The 16,239-nt window shown below is 43.5% G+C and overlaps 1 long non-coding RNA gene across 1 annotated transcript in view; it reads left to right on the forward strand.

Moving 5' to 3' along the window:
- The first annotated feature begins 10,272 nt into the window (after positions 1–10,272).
- LOC142065686 (uncharacterized) overlaps positions 10,273–16,239 on the forward strand; it is a 51,634-nt gene continuing 45,667 nt past the window's right edge. The window contains exon 1 of the long non-coding RNA XR_012663498.1: positions 10,273–10,364. This is a non-coding gene — a long non-coding RNA (uncharacterized LOC142065686). The remainder of the gene's footprint in view (positions 10,365–16,239) is intronic.

The raw sequence follows: 16,239 nt of genomic DNA on the forward strand, positions 1-16,239 counted from the left end.
TTATCAAATAGCAGAGAATGTGGCAGGTTCTGTTTTTACATGAAAAAATGGAGGGAAAACTAGCCCTGAAAACATTACCTAGGGAGAGACAGACTCTTATATCTCTCCACACCTGCAGAAACCTCTCTGCTCAATAGAAGGTTCCTGTTCTGTTTACGTATGAACACCTAGAGAAATCAGTAGTGTCCCTTCCTCTATTGATAATAAGAAAAGCAGAAAAGGAGTGTGGAAAAAATGAAGTGCTCTGGATGACCTAATGAAGCTGGCAAAAATCCTTGCCTAGAGACCTCCTAGAAGAGGAAGTACATGTGTGATTCGAAGTTCAGCTGGATGAAAATAAGTATTTGGGATTTATCCCCAAAGGTAACTTAAATATGGATTTAGGGAAAAGTGTCATTAAAAGGAGAAGAAACTAAGCTAGTTTTCCATTCTTTACCCCATCAAAATGACAGATCAACTTGTGATGCTCCTTCTTGTCCTCTTCAGGTTCTTTGGCAAAGAAATTGCCAATTACTTGCTGAGAAGAAAATATTCCTTAGGAAGCAGTTTTCTTTTCCAGGTATCTCATTTGTGACCTAGTTAAAGCTTGCCTATAGATCTTGGAGGTGAAAAGCAAAGGAAATAACGTATTGGATCAGCTGCCTCTGAGGGGAAGGAAGTTTGGTTAGTAAGCATGGCTCTAGAAGAGCTTCCACTCTTGTGTGCCTTGTCATCCCTCTTCTGTCCTCAGCTCATGCCAGTATGGCTGCTGAATCCCAGGGAGTCTTTTTGTTCTGATAATCTAATATTTATACAGAGAAAATATGGTCCTGCAGTATATAAGTTCTTCACTCACTACTTTGTTTTTTGCAGCTAGTTTTGAGATGTTGCAAATCTGAGTCTGTCCAGCCATAATATTTTTACAAATGGAGTAAAGGAAAAAGGATATCAAGGAAAAATGGCTGAGGAAAAGCTAGTTATCTCTTAACAATACAGGTGCTGGAAATCATTCAAGTTACTCTTTCTTCTGAGAGAGAACAAGACCTGAAAATGGTACATGGAGCTAAAGACTTAAGTCAGATTTATAGGACTAACCTGGCTGCCAATACTGCTATGGAGTAAAGTCTAATTGCATCTGCAAACAACGCAGCCCATTGATAAGCACCAAGAGGACCCAAATTCTTCACTCTCTGACTGAAGCCCAGCCTGACCTGCCACCACAATGCTGCTCCCAGGTTCAGATTTACTGGGGCTCACTGCGGAGAAGCAAGCCAAAGCCTCTGGCTTATTGGAACATCTGATTTCAGACACCAATTGAGTTCAATAATTATTCAACCAATTGTTCTTTTATTGAATTTCCTGCATCCAGTACATATACAGAGTATTTTGAGAGTTTCTCTAGCATCTGTCTTATTGGGAGTCAAAGCACTGGACTATATGGCAGATCTAAACCTAGAATAAAGCAAGTGACACAGTTCAGCTGGCTTCACGGAGGACTTGGTATGTGAAGCTGATAAAACACTTTGGTACCAAGACAAGTTTTTGTTTCTTAGGTTTCAAAACGTTTTCTAGTTTAACCTCATTTCCTTCAAGCTCCACTGACTTTGATTTTCAGTGAACTTTAAAATAAAATTAAAGCAAAATACTAAGGGTAAGAACTAGCACTGAGGACAAATTCCCCATCTCCACTGTCTGTGAGCTTGAATATAGCAATGCAAGAGGAAGATACAGTAGAGAAGGGAAGGAAAACATCTGTTATTCGCAAAGTTAGTTCTTTCCCTGTTTTTATTTTAGTACTTGTCAGAGTAAATCAATGCCTTTGCTAGGTCTGCTGGAAGGCAGCCCTCTTGGCTAGAGCTTGCCTCTACTGCTGCTCCCTGCAGAGTGCACAGGGTCCATTAAGGAAGTGAAGGACATGTTTTGAGGGAAGCTTCATTCTTTTACATGTTTAATATTGTTGCAAGTCTGATAGGAAAGCTGAATTGGAAATCTTACTTCTTGTGTTCCTTTTTGAGCAATTTTCTCTCCCATTCCCTCAGATTAAATTAAACTGTCATCCAGAACGTGGTCCGCTACCAGCTGTGACTTCATCATATACCAAGTATGAATGCATTATGTTTTTGAGGAGTTTTAGCAGAGCTGAACTGTGGCTAGGCACCAGCTTTAGCCTACCTCAAAAGGCTGGCTTTGTATTCCAGCTTGGCATGCAGCCTACGCTGTACCACAGCCTTGACAATGTGTGCTTCAGTCCAGGAGTATTTTACAGGAATGGTGGCTCTTGAAACAGTTAATTTTACCTTTTTTTGTTGAGGTTACAATTAAGAAAATGTAGAAATTTTCATTTCAACCAATCCTCTATTTAGTTTTTATAAATTCCAAGTTTAAAATATTTGGAAAAATGAAGGCTGGCAGGTGATAATGTAAGAGACTAGTTTGGATAGAACAATTAATCCTGTGTATTTTAGCATTCCTCTTATGAACCAGTGTGAAGAAATAACTTTGAAAGCAAATCTTTTTGAATCATTTTCTACTTTCCCCTGAGTTCATTTTTAATATTTATAAAAGGCAGTTTTCTTAATGTTTAAGCGCTAGAAAACATCAGGTGGGGTTGAGCAGATATTTTAAGTATAATCCTTTGGGTTGTATTTGGCTTCCATGAAGCTATCATAACCCCTGTAAATGTCAGTGGAAATTAGGCATTTATATTAATGGAGGCTCCCCCCTCCCCTCTTTGTTCTTAAAGGTGGCATTTTTTGCATTGCATCAGTGATTCAGAAGCAAGACTGAATTTCATCAGCATTTCCTCTGAAGGAGGTTTTGCTTGTTCGAGAGATCTGCTGGCAAGCAGCAATTGTTTACAGGGGTTCTTTAGAATCTAATTTACAATGAAACAAATTCAAATAATATGCAAAAGTAAAATTAAAAAGTGTATCAATTAACATACAAAAGTAGAACTACAACACATGTTCAGCTTAACAACTCCTTGGAGGGTACAGCAGCCCATAGAAGGAGAACAATGCTAAGCATGCAAAGTGAACAGCTCCTTGGGGGGTAAGGAATGGGAAAATAAGCTCAGGGTTCCTATTAGAGAACCAAAAGCAAACATGATTTTAGAGTGAAATTTGTGGGTGAGTGGCAAAACCGGCCTAAGAATCTTTTGAAACTATCTTGTGCCTGAAAAGAGCTTGCTGTTGGATAAACAGAATGTGGTATCGGATATCTGGGGTTGTTACTAGGGATCAGTATCATGTCGGCAGCTGAAGATCATAGCTGGGAGTGTAGCTCCCATTATGCTTGGTGTTGTACATCTTCAAAGACATGATTATTGCACTGAGCACCTAATGGACTTGAATTTTTATATATTTTCTAAAAGCCAACGTAAGAAAGATGTTACTATTGTCCCATTGTACAAAGTAACGCAAATGAAGTGACTTGCCCGGAGAACAGATTTTAACTCATCTCTCCCCAGTCCTGAATTAGAAGCTCATCTAAACCTATGCCTTACCATGGTGCACAAAGCAGGTTGCCTTCTTCTGCAACCCTATACAAGCAAGGAAGATCTCTGATTCTGGGTATATTCCCTCAGAAAACGTGGTGACACGGTGGTGTTGGCTATGACCATCTCTCTGAAGCACAGAAGTAACATCTACCTGACTTAGCCCCGGGGCTAGAGAGCGCACTCTGGAAAGGAGGGAGGGCTCTGGATGAAGCCTGAATGCGGGATGCCTGTGGAAGCTTTGTCATCTTGGTGTGAGTTCAGCTGTCTGCACCACCTTACTCCAAAGTGAACTGAATCCACCTCTAGGGTCGTTCATCCAATTTGTGCAAACGCAGCAGCTGAATTCAGAAGGATTGCAAGCATGGGAGCACAGCGGGGGGGAAGGAAAAAGGGGAATTTCTCCGTGGTGTAGCCAAGCCCCAAAGGAAGTGCATCGGTGCTTGTCTGAACGTAAAGTGTGTGTTTAAGCGCTTTGCCGAATCAAAGCTTAAAACATTACTGTAGGCAAGGGTTGTGTCCATATTTTTATCTCTACACAATAGATTAATACATTCATGTGTTCTCTCAAATTTCAACAGATTTTTATTGGGTGTTTTGGTGTTACAGTATAGTTGTTAGGGATCTTGAAACGTCTTGTATGTCAGTAATGATGTCACTATGGAATATAGATAAAACCTAAATTTTAAGCAAGTGATAATTAAGTATTGCACTGTATTTCCTGCAGACCCCACAGACTGTCCTGTTGTCAGCTCTCAGAGCACGGGTGAGCCAGGTCAGCATTTAGGAGAGGGCCCCAAAGGGGACTGCCAGCAGGGGAGGGGGAAATCAATGATTTTGCTTTTTCCCACCCTTGGGGTAGTACTTACTGTGTGACTGCAGGTAGGGGTTAACATGTCCTTGCAGGTGAGATGGTGACTGGTATAAGGTGGTTTTGAGGCTGTCTGTGGCTGTCGGATCCAAGCCAGGGCTTGGGGAGCTCTGGTGACTCACGCACAGCAGGTTGTGATAGCCATCCTGGGAGCCAGGAGAGCAAGGACTGTCGGTGTGCAGCAACTTCAACAGAAAATTCTCTTTGCATTAATCACTGCTCAGCCCTGTTTCTTCTCTGCCTTGACAGACCCTACGCTGACCGCTTTGGACGATTAATGATCCAATACACTTCTTTTAAAGCTGCGGGAGCATCATACTCAATGTCAGATTTCAGCTGGGGCCATTTGTTTTATTCATTTCTCCCACTTCTAGTATTTCAACTCAAATCACACTTCCCTTTTCCCTTTTGCTGTATGCTGTGTATTGTGGCTGGTGCAGAAATGGGGTTCCTGTTTTATTCACAGGTGTCTGCAATTCACTGAATGACTGAAGTGGTCCTTATATAAAAGGTTTGCAGTGGGCTTTAGGATCTGTCTGCTTGAGAAGCACTATGTATAATGTGTTGTTATTAATATTGCTCATCATGCTGAAATAGTTACCTTTTCCAGATGAATCATCACTGGCATAGCATTATTCAGTATATTGAAACTACCAGAAAATAGTGTTTTTCTAGAAGTGATATTCCCTCAGCACATTAGCTAGTAAATGTCACACACAAATTGCTCATGATTTCCCTTAGATCAAAGGAATATTTCATAACAGGGGCAATATGATTTTTTGCCTTCAAAAGAGAATGTGAGAGTCAGCATGAGATACATACTATGGAAGAAGCTGTCTGGGATAAATCAGATTATTATGAGGGATGTGTAAAAGGAAGGACAGTTTCTATTTGAGATCACGCGTGTTGTCCATGGTCTTGGAAGATGAAATGTTCTGCCCTAGTGTATAGAACTTGAAGGGCAGGCTGAACGCAGTGACTGCAGGCGTTCTCGCTAGCAGCTCCGGAAAGCTGCTTTCTGCTTTGTACCCAGTCATACATGCCAACATATAACTGATTATGTTGTCGCCTTTTTCTTCCCCGTTTCTTTCTTCCTTCCTTCTACCCTATGAACAAGCACTGCTTAATGGCTTGTCACACTATATTGTGGGGTGCAACTGAAATGGGAGAATAAAAAAAGAATTTTGCGGGTTTAATAGTGGGAGTGGAGCTGGGTTCTGCTGTGTCAAATGGTCTTTAAAGCTGAGGGTCCCTGAGATGGTTCTAGTGTCCATGTTTCCATGTAAAATCCTGGAATACTTTAACACAAGGGTAAGAAAGAAAGAACAGGGTGTCTAGGTCAAGTTACCAGATGTTTGGACTCGTAGCAAGGCTAGCTATTCCGTGCGTAAAGAAAAGGTTCAGCAGTGCATTACATAGGCTGAAAAGTGAGAGATGTAAAATTTCTGTAGGTGGTACAACCTGGCCCAGGACCCAGCAGGAGGATACGTTCACCTCGAGTAGATTTTTTGATATTTACTCTGGATGAGAATCTTGGCATCTGAGAAGTTTGGGGTTATTGCTGCCGAGAAGCGTGAAGCCAGGTTAGACTGAGCGTCTGCAATCCAGCACGGCAATTTGAGTCCTTATAACAACCACCGGTGAAAATAAGTAGTCTGATCTTCATCTGGGTTTCACGGGTGGAGAAATGTAAACGTTCAAATTGTGCAACCTTGAATAAGTCTTAGTGAATGCATGGCAGGTGAAACGGAGCCGGCAGTTTCTGAGACCCAGATCAGCTCCCTCCTCCCACAGCAAAAATCTTTCCACACAGGTCTTGAAGTTATTAGCAGCTGTTTCCAAACTGAAAGCTGCTTTCTGAAATTGGAGTGTAAAAATAATCTTTCTCCTTCTACTCAAGCCTAACACAAACCTCTGAAGATAGAGGGGAACGGAGAATTAGGGAAAGCAAAATATTCCCTTTTATTTAATCCTGTAGCAAAAATACATCCTTCTTAAAACTGTACAACAAACAGAAAACCCGTGCTGCTATAGATCTTGTTACTAAAAAGGAGTCTATCCAAGCAATCTGTCCGCCTGCCTTTCTTGCTGTGTTGGTACTTTTCTGAAACTGTTGAGTCTGCATTTTTATTCCTCCTCACACTCTGTATCCAGAGTAAATGATGCCAGACTCTATCAGCTATCTGGACATCTTTCCCATACCATTTTCAATCTTGGCTGGGGGGAGAGGAGGGGGGAGTTATCTGCTTCAGTTTAAACACTATGAAACAAAACAATTCCCTACGAGAAAGCAGTAGAGATCATCTGAATTTTGTGTACCTCGGATGGAGGAAGCATAACTACTGTCACTGAAATGGCTTATTCTCCCTTTGCACTTGTTTGTTGTCAAAGGATCATTTACCAGCCTAAAACGCAGGTAAAGCGTAGGAATCTCATCTGAAAGCCTGGCCGGGAAGAACCAAGCATGATTGATTTGCCTATGTCTTAGGGTCTTCCCCCATCCCCCTTGTGAAATCCTGACACTGGGACTGTTTATAGCATCTGTTTTAATAAAAAAAAAAAAAGATCTCAACTCAATCCTGAGCAAGTTCTGGGAGGTGACAGTTACAAGTAGTAACAAGGTGCCAACTGGACAGGACATAGGAAATTTGTCTTTTATCTCTCCAGGGTATTCTCTAGCCATGACAGAGCAAATAAGAGATCCTAAAAAGCAAAGTTTAACTCACTTGATTTCTTAGCAGACAGAAGTACAGGGTGAAGCACTGTGCATCGTGTGAAGTATTATTGAACTATTGGGTATAAATAGTGATTTATGTTCACCTAGTACCATGCTGTCACTGAAACTCCTAGCCATCTGATCAGCTATATGCTGTAAACCCCTGGGGGAGCAGAAACCCTCTGTGTTGCCTCATTCTTGCATCAAGAGATAAGACCCTGATATTTTACTGAAAAGAGAAAAGACACTGCAATTTATTTGAAAGTAACTTTAAAAAAAAGTTGCTTTCCTTGAAGAGAAGAGGTTCTTGAGCATGCCATTCTCAGAGCACAGCGTGCTTTTATAGCAAGCATAGCCCGTTTGTTCATGTCACCTTAACATTTAGTTGTTACTTTGATATCAATTAAGGAGGAAATTCATAAAGGTCAGTTAGTGGCCTATTATTCACACAGCCCCAGAAGTTATGAAATTATGGGTAACTCCCACCTAGAACTGCTTGTTTCTTAGCTCACGTCATAGCTGCTTGGGCTTTGCACTCTATTGCTTTTAGTTCAGTCTGTAGGATTTTAGCCAAGATCGGTTCTGTTTCATCTTCATGTGCGAGATGTAGATGGCGTCCTCTGGAAATTGAGACCGTGTTCATGTGGGGAAATGTAACCCGTGCTGCCTCAGGTCTTATGTATCAACTTACGTATAAATCCAAATAAAATGGAAATATCGAAATAATGTTTTCCTGCCTGCTAGTGGGCAGGTGGCACAATCTTAAGGAGATTAAAGGCTTTTTCCCCCTATTTAGAAATAGTCATTTCATTCTATTTTTAGCGGTGGAGACTGTCTTTGTCTATATCTACCCAGAGAGTTGTCCTTTACCCAACGTATGTAAATAACAGCCAGTATTACTGTGAAAATAGAACGAAGCCTCCTAAGTCCTGCACGACTGGGACATTACCACAGCAGTGACAAAGCCCTGTGGTAAAGAGCGTTCTCCTCTCCCGGCACAAGGATGGCTCGGTGCTGTGCACGGCACTTGGTGCATCTGTTGTCTGCTGAGTTTTCCAGCCTGCACCCCAGCAAACGGGCAGCCCTTGTAGTCATTCGGCTCACGCCACATCGTTGTCTGGGAGTCCCTCATTTAGCGATTTATGGGCCATGTCAGTGTAATTTAGTGTCTTAATACTGCTGGTCAAGGACCATCAGCGTCTTCTAAACCTCCGTTGTCCTTGGTAGGGAATGGAAGCAGAACTCGCTCGGAGTCAGCTTTCTGCGCGACTGAGGGGCAGTTGCGTTGAAGGCAGAGCCGATATACATCCTTGGAGATAAAATTATTTCTCTGCTGACAAAACTGGCTTAAAAAGCAGCATTAAAACAAGTAGTGAGAGAGGTTTGGAATATCCACTCTGGGTCTCTGCTATTCTCTGAAGGCATCAGTGCTCGGGTGTGTTGCAGAAGAGCAGGTGGCAGCTCTTGAGTAGGGTTGTCTGTGGACCTTGCTCACTGGCCAGCTGCCCCAGCTGGACAATCGTTTCCATACTCAAGGACAGGGAGAGGAATGAATGCTGAAGTACATCCAGTAGCACCTGCACTTTGGGGTAAAATGGTTTTATACTTAGGATGAACCCCACTTTCAAGGCAAAAAGTGTGTAAGTGATGCCAGCTGTCTCAATCATCTGCAAACAAGGCTTTCACAGTTGGCTCTGATCTAGCCTGGTTTGTGTAGTATAGCAGTGAAAAAATATTCCCCTGTCAAAGTTCTGCTCACCAGAGAGAGTATTAAAGGTGGCTTTTGACCAGTATAAAGGGAGAATGTAAGAAGGAGCTGGCCAAAAATCTACATTAAAAGAGAATAGTAGCTTAAATTGGAGATTTGTAAGCTAAAAGTAAGGACATAGTGGACTGGGGATTTACCTGAGTGTATGTTTTCTCTGGAGTATTGCAGGGGGAAATGACATTATATTCCCTTTCTGAAGGATTTGGGGGAAGGTTTATACCCATTTTCTCTCTCAAAGAAGTGTGCATACCCTGACATTAGAGGTCTGTGCTGCTGGACTCTGGTCCTCCAGTGCTTTCTGTCAAGTTCCCAACAGGAGGCTTTTCCCTCTCAGTGGGTATTTACTTGTTTATTTTTCTAAGTGGGCTTTTGTTCGATTTAGATACTGAGTGAGTTTTGCACAGGATGTAGCACAGTGGAGGTTCACCTGTAATTGCTTAGTAACTTCTAATTAAAAAAAAAAGAAATCCTTATTGTTATTTACAACACCACCACCATTCTATGGTGAAGCCTTTTTCTGTCCAATACCGCTCCCTGCTCCTCTGGTCCTGCCTCCCGCCGTTGTTCGCAGAAGGCCTGAGAGGGAATCACTTCGCAGGTTTTCAGAGAAGTTTTTCTCCTGGCGATCCGTGCTCCTCTTCTGCTGGTTTTTTGTAGGGAGTCCAGGCCAAGAACACGTAGTGAAACAGTTTGTTTTGCAACTAGTCTTCTCGACTGGGGGCAGGGAGAAAAAACCCAGCAGCTCTGGCTTTGAAATTCCTCATGTGGTGAGAGCAAGGCGCTCTTTCTTGTATGTTTTCTTTCAAGGAAAGGAGTGAGGAGCATTTTATCTTGCTGATAGGAGAATATTAAAAACACAGGAGGATGCCGTGAGAATGTGTAGCCTTCATTGCTCTGAATCCAAAGAGAGGCAAGAGATAAAGTGCCAGTGCCTTTGTCCTATTAGCTGGTCCTGTTTGCTCTACTGTGCAAGTCTGTTGAGGTGTTTAATGACTTTTCACATCACCATGGGGACACTGAGACAGGAGAAGCATTCATTTCTAGTCTTCTCTCTTTCTCCTCCTTTTTTTTTTTCCCCACTCCTCTGCCTCACTCTTTGATATTCTTCTGCGGTGACTTGGCTGTCCTTGTTCACATGTAACATTTCTATTTGCTGTGTATTTGCCGTAGGCACCATCTCTGGGGCAAAGGCGCAGGTAGCAGTAAACAAGCAAAGGAATTGGCTCTGTTTTGTGGCAAGGAAGGAGAGGAAAAGCATCAGTTGGTGTTGCTGCAGCAGAAATATGGGACAGTGAAGTAGGCAGTGCATCCACAGTTTCCGAGGACTTCTCCGGCCCCGCTGCAGTCCCTAGTTTGCTGCCTGTGTTTGCTGGTGGGAGCCCCAGGCTGGCTGAGCTGCTTTGCAGCTTACAAACAGCTCTGTGTTCAAAAGTTCACCAGGATTTATAACGTGATGGCGCTGCGTGAGTCATCCGTGCTGGGGACTGAACTCGCAGACCTACCGGTCTAAATCCAAGAGCTGCTACAGCCTGAGGTAAAAGGGCACTTCTGTGCGATGAAGGTGGAAGGAGAGCTATAAAACGCTGTGACCCCCACTCTTCGGTGGGGAGGATGGCGTTGGTTCTCCCCTCGGAGCAGCACAGAGGTAGCCTGTGCCATGGGGAGGTGCGGGGGGCTCTGCCTGCCCTGCGGGGCAGTGGCTGCCGCACCGCCCGTGGTCGGTCCCCCGTGCTGTGCAGCCCATGGGCAAAGCAGTGACCGGGAGGGAGGGGAAGGGGGGAGAAGCAATGCGGAGGAGCGCTGGAGGCGAGGGGCAGAGGTGGGCGCTGTGGCAGGTCCCGTCTTGGGTGCAGTGGCTGGAGCTAAAAGCCCCGGGGTGCCGTCTCAGCGCCGTGGGCTGCCCCCGGACAGGGCCCGCTCCCTGCGCTCTGTGCAGGGCGGTACCCGGGGGCAGGAGGTCTGTAACAGAGGTGAAAAGTGGTTTTAACGGCCTTCTCGTTACTGACTCCTTAGCGGGTACAGGTGAAATGGATGTGTGTGCTCACTCCCTTTATCCACTGGCCCCGCGCTTTAGGTCTGCAGATGAGGCTTTAATAGCAAACGCAAAGGGTTTTACTACAAAGGCCGTTTTCCCCTGATAGCTCCCTGCTCGCCCTTGCTCAGAACAAACAAGGCTAGGGGCACGGAGACAGACTGCTTGGAAGTTAAGCAGCAGCAGTCCGTAGCCTTTAAGGTGTGTGGATATTCTAATTTTTCAGCCTTCTAGATTCTGCCGGTGTCCCTGCGTTTAATGGAGGTGCTGAGGAGGGGGAGGGCTTGGGAAGTGAATAGCCCCTCCGGTCTGGTTGCGTGTAACCAAACCAAACAGCAGGCGTCGGCAGAACCGCGAGTCACAGTGTATTACTTAGAGAAAGTGTGGATTTTAGTGCCTCCTGACTCTGCTTAGCAGAGGTAGCATGCTTGGCTCCTCCGGACTGCTATATAAACATTAATTGATCAGGTGTAAAACAACACTGGCTTAGACCAGGTCCTGCAGCGCTAGGCTGCAGCGGCAGCAACCTGTTAATGTCACGCAGCTGCAGTGCGACCCCAGCGGTCTCAGTACGGCAGGTGGCTGCTCCAGGCCACCCAAGGACCACAACTGCTTGCCTGAGGAAAGCTTCTCGAGGCACTATCTTTTGCACCCGGATTTTAAACCTTTGTGGCCCACTTCTGTGTAAGTGGGACTATTTGGGCATACAAAAGAAACACAGTGAATGTATCTGGGAGTCAAGCATATATACCCGTTGTTGTGCTTTACACCCATACCTATGAGGTTCAGCCTAGATGTCTGCACGATAAGCAAGGTTGCAGAGTCCAGTTGCCTTACAGGAACTAAATGGTGGTGGTGGTGGTGAAAGATGTCTTGGGAAAGGTCCTCTAACTGGGAACTTAATCTTCTTTTTGGTGGCTGACTCCCAGGAGCATGGTGGTAAGACAGTTCTGTGCAAGACACTGCTTGTGCAGAACAAGAAAGGATTTGATTTGAAATAAGGGTGGTGCAAAAACCAGAAAAGAGCTTTCTGTTGCCCCTCCCCATACCTGAAATATCAAGATTTAGAGCTTTGATTTCATTCTAATGCAGTGGGAAGATGGAGAATTTTTGTGGAGCATTGTGAACTTTGCCAGTTTATTGCCCAGTGTCAAACAATCCCCACGCTGCACATATTTGCAGTCCTGATGTGGGTTGCATCTCATGTTTCAGGTGACTAATTAGTCTACCAGGCTGTTGCTGGGTCTGGAAGGTCCCACCCTTAATCACAGAACGCCCTGAGCTGGGAGGGACCCGCAAGGACCATCGAGCCCAGCTCCTGTCCCTGCACAGGACACCCCAAATTCACACCGTGTCTCTGAGGGCCTTGGCCAAGGGCTTCTGGAATATCGCCAGGCTGGTGCCGTGACGCCTCCCTGGGGAGCCTGTGCCAGGGCTCCACCACCCTCGGGGGGAAGAGCCTTTCCCTAATGCCCAGCCTAACCCTCCCCTGGCACATCTCCCTGCCATTCCCTCGGGTCCTGGTGTTTGTCGCCTGAGAGAAGAGATGACCAAATTTGATGAACCAGAATTTTCCAATGGGAAAACCAGAAGGTCTGCAAGAATTAAGTCATGGGGGCAGTTCTGCAAAGGCCCCAGCCCATGGAGCAGAATCTCATGGAGGTCTTGGCATTGCCAGCCTGCATTATAGCAGCCTCCCTGTAACTGAAGCTAGTAAAAATACAGGTTTTACCCCACTGCCTTTTAATCAGAGCTCAGACCATGGCCAATATTAGAGATACAGAGTGGAAGACACCAAAAACATCTTGAGAAAATAGTATATGTTCCAAAAATTGTGGGTTTGTCAAAAACAAAATATTTTGCTGGAAGGAGTCTGTTTCAATGATAGTTCCAGCTGGGAATGGTTGAAACAAATCATTTAGATTTTGTTTTGATATCACTTCACTATTTTGATAAAATAAAAAGTGCCAACTGCATTTATTGTGACAGTTCACAGTATAATAAATACAAATGTCTATGGCCAGTGTTTTGTAATATATTGTGCTACTTAGATGTAACAAAAATGGACCATTTTCCTATTAAAATGTAGTGTTGCAACACAATTGAAATAAAATATTTTAAGTAACGAATCATTTCTAAAATTCTAATTCAGTGAGAAATATGAAAATCTCAACTTTTTTCCTGAGTCAGATCTAAAAAGACAGACGATTTTCTATATAATTCATTCTCCCACCCGAGTAATTTTGAATCAGAGAAAGAGGTGAGAAATAACCTACTTGACAATTCTGAAATAACTTATTCAACAGATTAGAAACTGATGGAACTTGTTCTTCCGCAAAATTAAGCGATAGGGTAAGGCCGCATATGCGCATGTGAATGAAGGTGTGTATTATCACTTACAGTATTTGACATTGGCATCAGACCCCTTCTGTGCTAAATATTGCATGTTGCCACAACTTAAAATCTCCGTGGATGAGGCAAAGGAAAGATATAGCTACACAGGCAAATGCAGTTGTGTTTGTGACATGCCTTAGTATACCTTTGCGAGCACAAGCTTGCGCTCACAGGCAGCAGCGGTAAAGATACGAAGGCTTTGGCTTTAGCCAGCATACTGACATCGAAAAAATAAATATCTTGGAGGTGCTAGGGGCGTGTTTGCTCGGTCCTTCTAACAGGTAACAGCAATGCATAGAGCACCTTGGTGGCCTGAAGTCTCATCAGCTTTGCAGCAGAACAAAAATTGTCTTATCACCCGAGGCCTCGTGTGTATCTCAGCCGTGACATCCCTGGGCACATGCAGTTAGAGGCTGCTGCTTTTTAAAATTATGTGGGACTCGTGAGCTGATTTCAAAAGCTACTGACGACCGCACTTATTTTAAACGTGCTGATTTTTAAATGGCAGGATGGTGACAAAGTTTCAAGCCCTTCTCAAAGAATAACCCCAGCTACATGGCAGAGTGAAAAGGTTTCCTAGGAAAGCAAAAGGGCATTAATACTCCTGTACCTTTGTATAAGCACAAACTCTGTGTGCATATATGCTCGCTGAGCCAGTGCTATTCAAACACAAGCATGTTTTGTCAAGTACATTGCTTGAAAGACCCTGAGTCAAAACATGAGTTATTTATGCATACATAAAATTAATCCTCAAATGATTAGCTCAGGAATGCATGTTCTGCAAGTAATTGTTGGTAGTATTTTAATAATGAGAAGCAAAGTCAGGAGAAAATTCTGCTCTTAGTTATTCTGTTAGAGAACATGGCTGCTGGTAATGGAATAGTAGTTAATTTACTGAGTTATACTTTTGCTTTATTTATGAATGTATTCTTTACTTAAACATACTTTTATTACTTAATATTTAAAATGCACTAAGGGCATGTAGGATGCAGTAGCAGACCCTTTATGCTGCTCAAATCCTGTGCCATGATGCTGTGGAAAAACACCAGAGGCTTCGTTTGCAGAAGGGGTCAGACCCCCAAGCTCTGGTACCTGCTCAGCAGTAGACTAGGAGCTGTCTGGGTGGGATTGATGGTGGAGTTTTGGATCCCACTGGACTTTGGGAAAGGCTAGAACAGGGTCCGAAGCAAGGCTGCTTCTCTGGGCTGACAATGGCGCATCCCTACTGCAACACTGCCAATCCTGAGCATACGGAAATCATGGCAGAAAACATCAAAATCATGAAATGTACCAAAGAAAATAACAGCATACGGAAGATTCCTTTTATTTGGCACACTTGCATTTGAAAATTTAGGAGCTACATTTTTAAGCCTTTCCCCTTCCTCTTACGAAGCAAGGAGGGTTAAAATTTTGCTCTTGATTATTTTTGCAAAAGAAATAGAAAATCCTTTAACACTTTGGCTTAAAAATATCAGGTTACGGCAAAATGCGTGGCACAATAAGATCCTCCAGTGTTGCCTTTTGCTCACATTTGCACCTAGATGTACCCAAGTCTATCTGTACAAGTAAGGGATTTGCTCAAGCGGGTTTTTTTTTTTGAGAACAAAAAAAGAGGTAAAATCCATCTGCAAAAACTGGTAGGAAAACAGACTTTCCATTTTTATTCCCCTAAGAGGTTTACAGTCTGTGTGGAAATAAATGGGTGAGGCCAATAGTCTGAAAGCACTGCTGAATGATGCAATGATGTGTCTTAAAGAAGTAATATTTCATGGCAAATCATCTTGCTCTAAAACGGAGACAAGATGCTGCTGTTTTTCTCCTAACTGCATCCATGTTCTACTTTTCTTACCTTTCTCTTCCAGAAACCTGGTTCAAATTCACCCTGGGGCTTGGTGACTGTACTTGGCTGGTTTTGGAAGGTGATCTTAGTCTGGGTAGCATAAGCCACCCAACTAAAGTTCACTTACTCAATGGAAAGGCGCTGACGGCAAGGAGCAAAAATGTGGGGTTTTAAATCCCAGGCCACCTCCCAATGGTAGATATGGCCGCAACAGCTGATGCTTGAAGGCACGGCAGAGATCTCTGATCAGAACAGCCGGCCTCATTCCTGTAGGAAAAGCCATACAATTTGGTGGCATGGAATGAAGGCAGTCCAATATTTTAAAAATAAGAATTTCCTGAGAACTATTCAGTTTAGGATGGGAAGGAGAACCACAAATAATATCACTGTTTCTCCTTCCTTTTTCGTCCAATTTTTTTTTTTCAAATTTTTTTATAACAAAAATATTGTTTCAGCATCTTCTTCTGAAAACATATGTAGGTTTTTTATTTGTCTTCAATAACCCATTTTATTTTGAAATATTTCTGTTGGAAAACTATCCAACTAAAAAGAATTGGAAGGAGAAAAAGCAGTAGCAATAACATTTTCTCCTGAAATTTTTTTTTAAACACCAACACACTAACAAACGTCAGAAAGATTTTAAGGAAAAAAAAAACTGCTTAAACAATTTTTAGACTCCACGGTAAGGGAAAAATTGTGATACTCTGCAAACTTCTGCCAGTGGGCTTCTCCATGACCAGCGCAGGTGGACGACGCGTTTTGGTGCGTAGTCTCAGGAAGGAGACACTGCTTTTGCCTTGGGTTTGTTTTCCCACAGCTGTGATTCTTGCAGGGATATTACGAGAGACAAATCTTCCCAACCCAAGTACAGCATCACACAGCTCACTTAAGTGCATTATGGGTTTATTTTCACTTTCTTCTGAAGTGTCAGATGTAGGCCATTGCCCGAGGCAGAAAACCAGGCACTGGGTACCGATGACCTTACCCAGCGCTGAAAATCCGGCGAGCCGAACGCACGGCTGTTTTCTGGCTCAGGAATTGTATGGAATTGCTCCAGACCTTCTCCTTTATTATTATTGGGTTTAGATGAACACAAGGTAGGTGGGTTAGGACTGGCTACTCCGGAGCAATAAATCCGTGGGC

The sequence above is a fragment of the Phalacrocorax aristotelis genome, chromosome 17 (assembly GCF_949628215.1).
Source record: "Phalacrocorax aristotelis chromosome 17, bGulAri2.1, whole genome shotgun sequence".
In the NCBI taxonomy this organism is placed as follows: domain Eukaryota; kingdom Metazoa; phylum Chordata; class Aves; order Suliformes; family Phalacrocoracidae; genus Phalacrocorax; species Phalacrocorax aristotelis.